The sequence below is a fragment of the Lepeophtheirus salmonis genome, chromosome 8, assembly GCF_016086655.4.
Source record: "Lepeophtheirus salmonis chromosome 8, UVic_Lsal_1.4, whole genome shotgun sequence".
In the NCBI taxonomy this organism is placed as follows: domain Eukaryota; kingdom Metazoa; phylum Arthropoda; class Copepoda; order Siphonostomatoida; family Caligidae; genus Lepeophtheirus; species Lepeophtheirus salmonis.
In genome coordinates, this window is record NC_052138.2 from 21,845,493 (window position 1) to 21,852,511 (window position 7,019).

Sequence of the window (7,019 nt, forward strand, 5' to 3'; positions counted from 1 at the left end):
AATATTCTTAAGTATCACAACTTATCCCGGAAATATGAGTGCAAAGTCTATAATTTACCGAAATATATCGATAAAATATTATGACTGTAGGGTTGTGGGTATAATCAAAAACAATTGCACAATTATCCTTTTTTTTTTTAAAAAAATTTCAAGTATGTTTTTGAGTTATCACACCATATATAAATAAATAAATTGTAGCTCTTCTCAAATCTCTGTATAATTCTTTTTGAATTATTATATTCTCAAATATTATATATTTTATCAAGAAACATTTGTTGAAATGTTTAACCTCATATTGTTACAATTGGAAACAAAATAAGCTTTTACAAAAAAACAAAATATTTTCTTATGATAGGAGTATCAGGATAAGTCAGAACCTGTTATTATTTTTCTAGACAATTTTCAAAGAAGAATTGAGGAAGTTTCCAATTAAACTCCTGCGGTTAGAAGGCGCATGCATATACTATGCCCACATGGGAAGATGTGTGATAAGGGAGCCAAGGACTCCTTACATATATTTATGGAAATAATGGAATGAAGACAAAAAAAAAACCAAGTTTTTTTTCAATATTTTTTGAAATAGCAACTTTTACACCTAATTTTTTTTATAATAGTGCTGAAAAGCTTCCAGACGCCATCCTTAAATAAAAGTGTCTTATAGTTGATTATAAAAATTGTAGGAGCCTGTGATATTTTACAAACTATAATTAGTGTTACGTCAGTCCTTATTTAAACCAAAAACCGTAATCCAGTCCAACTAGTTGGTCCTTAAAGAAGTGTTCTTTCAGTGTTTTTTTCCTTTTTTTATTTATTCTTATACATAATAAAATATATTATGTGAAAGATATGTGCAATGCTCTTGATATATATCACGTATATTAATTAACTTAATAAAACATCGACATTTTCTGGAAAAATTCCAAATTTCTAAGGACTGGTTGGACCGGATAAATATACACTCGCACAAAACTACCCGAAACTATCCTGTACCTGATAAGTATTACTCCAAAATTAACAACCAGCTAATGCTAATAAGGGCATTATGTATTATAACACCATATTCAGTCCTATGATTTCTTCACACTCTACATAATGCCCAGCCTTATCATTGTTATTAACCACTGATTAATAAATAATTATATTTACGATTTTTAAAGTACTTTTGTGATCTATTTGTTGTCTGACAATTTTGTACAAATTAGAATAGACCTTGGACCACTTTTTTTTTCCTGCCGATTGTCAGGATCAGTTCCTACATATATCAATGTAATGCTTCAATCTCTACAAAACCATTAAAACTTGTTGATAAAATGAAGGGGATAATAAGAAGAATAACTTAAGTTCCATTTTGTTAAAAAGTATGAAGTCTCTAAAAATAAGTTCAGGGAAGGTCTCTTCCCTTGAGAGATACTTATCTTTCATCATATATAATTTATCATGTTTTTTTTTTCTAAATATTCCTAAGTTATCTCAAAAAATTTACTATACATCCATCCCTAAGTTCCTTGTTGATTAAATACACATGAGTCTAAGAGTTAGTTATGTGTATGGTATAAACAGGTTCTTACTTGTACATAATGTATTGAATTATGTCAATGTATTTCCAAGAAAAGTTTTCTTCATATCATAGTCTATTTATTTGTAGTAGGGTAATGTAAAGGGATGTAAATCGTAAGCATTGCCGTTATGTAAAAAAATGAAATGAAAAAATAACCGAGTAATCCTCCCAACTTGATCAATGATTAGTAGGAGAGCAGCTTAGTTATCATGAAGTTTCATTAGATTAGTCCCCAATCCAATTCAATCAAGGACGTAGGCAAGAATGATTACATATCGAATCTCAATTCAATTTAAGTCCAACTGTTGCAAATTAATGTGTTATATTCAGTGTTATATAGATAGTGTCTAATACAAATTCTAAGACCATAAAATGGTTTTAAATAATGAAATACAATTTTTATATTCGAACTAAAATATTTCAGTTTATCAAACGAAAACTGGTATCATAATAAGGAAGATGGAAAAATGACGTCACAAGCATAAACCCTGAATGAATAATATATTCATTATTCATACAAAGGGAAACAATATATATCCATGAAAGTAAAACTATTATATCATGCTGGGTCTATTATAACAACCGTTCAAGCATAAAAATTAAATCAAATAATAATGCAATAGGTAACTACCAAAGCCGTAAAAAAGGGGGCTCTAATGTTGTAGGTCAAGCAAGAGTAGTTTTATTATTTTTACACTTTTTTATTTCAAAAAAATATCTTAACTATTTTTTTTTCTGAATGTCCAAAACTCATTTATACATTTTTGAAGTAGAGCATTTATTTAAATAATTGTATTTGTTGTATTGTTTGTTGATCAAATGAACAAGATAATTTGAATATATCTTTTCAATAGTTTTCATTTTAATATATTCCATTTTATCACTTAAGTTTATAAATTCTACCAAATTGGATAGAATACAACGAAGATGAAATATTTTAGTCTATATTTGCTATTGGATATAACATAATGTATATTAGACTATGTTGATTTCTTATTTTAGTTTTTTGATATCTGAAAGTTTGAGTATTTTTTATTGTTTATGGAGAAAAATGTGGTTTGGGAGCATTTATATTTGATGTTTCAACATATAAATGGTTTAGATATGGATATTAAATATATATAAAAAGTTGTTAAAATTCTTAATTTGAAGAAATGGTAGAGTATTTTATTAATTGATAGTGAATGGACAATGGACATGGGTTCAAAAATCCTAAACAATAATAATTGTTACATTATACAAACTTGAAAAATAATGAAAATGCTATTTTTATTGGATATTTTATTTTTGGGTAACTGAATGTTTACATGAAGACTTCATACACTTGTAATAAAATTTACATACCACCTTTTTCAAGTTGTTAATAAGAATATCATAGATATAAAGCTTAATAACGTTAATAAGATATTTATATTCATATTTGAGGTATGTTTAATATTTAAGTTATGTTAACTTTTGGTCTCCTATTGTCCCAAACGTCATATATGTACGTGCCTTCACATTGTAATTATGGTCATTTTATTGATAAAATTAAAGCAGACACTAATGTAGTCGCAAATAAAAAATCCAATACCCAAAACATTTTTTTTTTTTCGGAAACACTCGTTAAGCCAACTAAAAAATTATAATAAAATCAAAAAGATGGTAATGTTTCAGAATTTTATCCGCTGTAAAAGTATAATTTACATTTTCATGATCCAGACGCCACAAAGAAGGAAAAAAATCATTTTTTTGGGACTTGTACAGTTATGTGTAGGAGTAAATACATAAAATATATGAAAAATTTGAAGAAACATCAAGGGGACATATCCAAAATAATTTTTCGTAAAAAAAATTGTAATCTCCATAAAATGTAGGTTAGAGAAAAGTACAAAATAATAATAATACAAAAGTTAAACTTTAAATAAGTTTTCCTTCTAAAAAAAAGTTTGGTAATCAAAATTTTCTTTTTTATATTTAGTTTTTATTTTATTTTTAAATTAGAGAATGTAATTGGATTAGAAAAAAGATAATTTTCTTCCGATTGAACAACTAATCTTTAATAATTATCAAAAACTCAATGACTTTTATATTTACACAACTGTTGTAAACCCTTCGTTACTTATCTTCAAGTCACATCACGAATATTTTCTTGAAATGTTCGGCGACCCTAGCATTAAAATTGATATTTTTGTAGAATATAACTTTATTTGATCCTAGTACATAGTTGTTACTTATAGTGTCAAGTATTTTTGAACAAATTAAGCATTCTATTACAAAAATATTCTGGGTGATTAAAATCCAAATTATTATTTGTAAAAATTAATATTAAATATTTACATTTGTGGACAGTACATAAGACTCTCCTGTTCAGCGGTTAAAAATTTTTTCCTCTTCAGAAAGACTTTTTCTGTTACAAACAATAAAAAACTGACTTTGCCAAAGCTTTTTTTAGGCCTTTGTGCCGTCCCAAATATGATGATGGGAGTTAAAAATTGTAACGTATTTATTATATTTGGTTAATCAGTAAAAGTATTGTGTACTATATATTTATAAAATTTAGGGATCAAAAGATATACTTTATAAGACTTAATTTTCTTCTTTTTGGTCAACAACATTTACTTCAACTACTATTAATTTTTTTTTTTGAGACAATTAAGGAAATCACAAGTCATGAATGAAGTTTATAATAAATTAAAATTAATTATGGAGCAACAAGCTTTGTGCACAAAAGACTCGGGATAAATTATTCTCTTCAACTCAATCTGCGTAGGTTTGACTCTTAGTCACTCCTTTTGAAAGAAATATAAATTATGTATGAGTACTGCAAAGCCAGTTTTTAAGTTTTGTTTTATTGCGTAATTGTAACACTATTATGTTTACTTATACATAATATGTGTAACTCCATCGGACCAATTAAAGGAACAAGAAAGAAAAAAAATACACAGGAGATGGAGAAAAAATATGATTTCCGTCCAAGGGGGTAAATTAATACTACAGTGGAAGTACAAATGGTTATGAAATGCGTTGTTTATTTTCATACATTTTGCAACATATGTTCAAATTCCATCTTAATGCATTTCCACGTATTTTCTAAATGCAATAGCCTCATTACCAATTTTATTATGCAATAAATTGATAACATTATATGTCATTATAACATGTTGTAGAAAAACAAAGAAATTTAACCTTATTGCTACAAAAATCCTTTTATAACACATTGTATTTGTTTCCTTAAAAAGCCATATAAAAACATTTTCAGAAGCTTTCATGTTGTCTTTTAGGCAGTAGTACAAAATAAACTACTTATGTGTGTGTTTATACCTAAATAAAAGAAATATTGATCCTCAGGAGAAGTCACTTAGAAAATAAAATAAATGATATGTTCATGCTTCTTTCACAATTGTGTATACTATTTTTTTTTCCACAAACAAAATTTTTGATGATAAATGAATACAAAAATAAAGCTTGTGGCTTTCAATACTTAATGAGTTGCCTTACTCTTTCATTTACATATTTAGCCTGGCTGTTGCTAAATGATCATTAAGGGGTATGTTGTGATCCAAATAATGAGCTATTACGGATTAATGCATCTCAAAAGCTCTTATTAGTAAATATAAATCCTTGCATTGAAATGAGTTTGGGTACATTGTATGAGTTTGCCCCTCACGTCATACTTTCTCTTTCTTTCTCAAAGTTTGCTCTCAGCGACAGCCGAAAGTTGAAATTCAATCATCAAAACCTTTTAATAACAAATAAATAATTTCCCTAAATGAAGCCTCGCAAACTATATATTATTGGAGTAGGAGGAGAGGGACTAGGAGTCGATCCATAGAATGAGGATGAGGCCAGAGGAGATCACATCTCATTATGTAAAATATTACGATTTGATCTCCTCCGGCCTCAATTCTCATTCTATAGATCGACTTCGAGGACCTCTACTTCCTTTGTATACTTAATAATAGAGGAACTAATAACTTTCTCCACATAAGGAGAACTTCCATTTACTTTCATGATCCTCCAAAGTGCCAATTATTTAAATATCTCGAGAAAGTAGAGGTACATCTCCCCCTACTCCAATGACAATTATATATTCTTCGCTTTGCAAAGTTATTTCTTTACTATTTAAAGGTTGCAATAATTGAATTTCAACTTTCCGCATTCACTGCCTCCAATTTTGAGATAGAAAGAGATAGTATGAAGTGTGGGCAAACTTATACAGTGTACCCAGGAAGTTGCTCGGGACCACACCCCAATTCTCCCTTTTTTATCAGAAAAGTCTTCTGTAAGAAGTTAAACTTCTTTTTTGTCATCAATAAAAAGTTTTTTTATAAAACAAAAAATGACTTTGTGTTTTATGTCATATACATTCAGGAAGTTAAATATGTAATTTCTAAATCACAATAACCTTTGCACGTCACTGTATTTAGTAAGACACTAGACGAAACTTGAAGGGGGACTGTGTACAGGGCAAAATCTCCCCTAAAATCAAATGGAGTTATGTATTTCAATTTGTTTCATAGTTATGGTCGATTATTCATTTTTTACATTTTGGGTTATCTTGACCTTGACTTTTCAAAATTTTATTGCCTCTTAGTGGTATAATCTATGTTCTGAGTATAATTAATATCGATTTGTAACTTTTGCCTTAATCCTGGTGATTAACAAACAAACAAGGGCAAAAACATAATCTCCGTCTAAATTTGTTGATAGAGGTAAAATGATATAAATCACTTAATGGAACAACACAGCTCAATGTACAACACGCTCGGAAGCACTTATTCTCTTGAGTTTGCGTCTCGGTCGTACCTAGAGAAGAAAATATACATAACCATGGAATTGGATTTTAAGACAATTCCTATGTCAGATGGAGTAATTGTAATACTATAATGTTTAATTATCTGCATCATTGACACTCCATCTGTCCAATTAAAGGAACACTAAAAAAACCACCATAAGAGGAAATAAATCAGCTTATATGTTATTTTTTATTCTATATAGATTTATGTATAATAATATGGATAGCCTTAAGTATATATATAAGATAAATTTACTTTATATATTTTGAACAAAGACACTAAAATTTAAAACTATTTATGTATAATAAATACTTTTTCCCGGCAAAAAGGGTAGTGGGGTAGGGGTCCGAGTAAATTCATTTTTATTAAAAAGGCATATATTTTCAAGTAATGACTTTTGAAATGTCTAAGCCGCGATAGCTCATTTTTTGGTTCTCGTGGCCCCCTAATGTAAATACTAAATTATTTATGTAGCTTACAATAATTAGGCTATGGCTTGATATATAAATATCTCCAGAATTATTCAAAATCAAAAGGCAAATAGTGAAAGAATGAAAATATCTAAATAAGTGTTTTTATTCTATCGTGTACATACAGAAAAAAAATATAAGATCAAAGTACGTACAGTTTTATTTGAATAATTAAATACTCCCTAATTTATTGTAATTTTTCTTTCTTATACC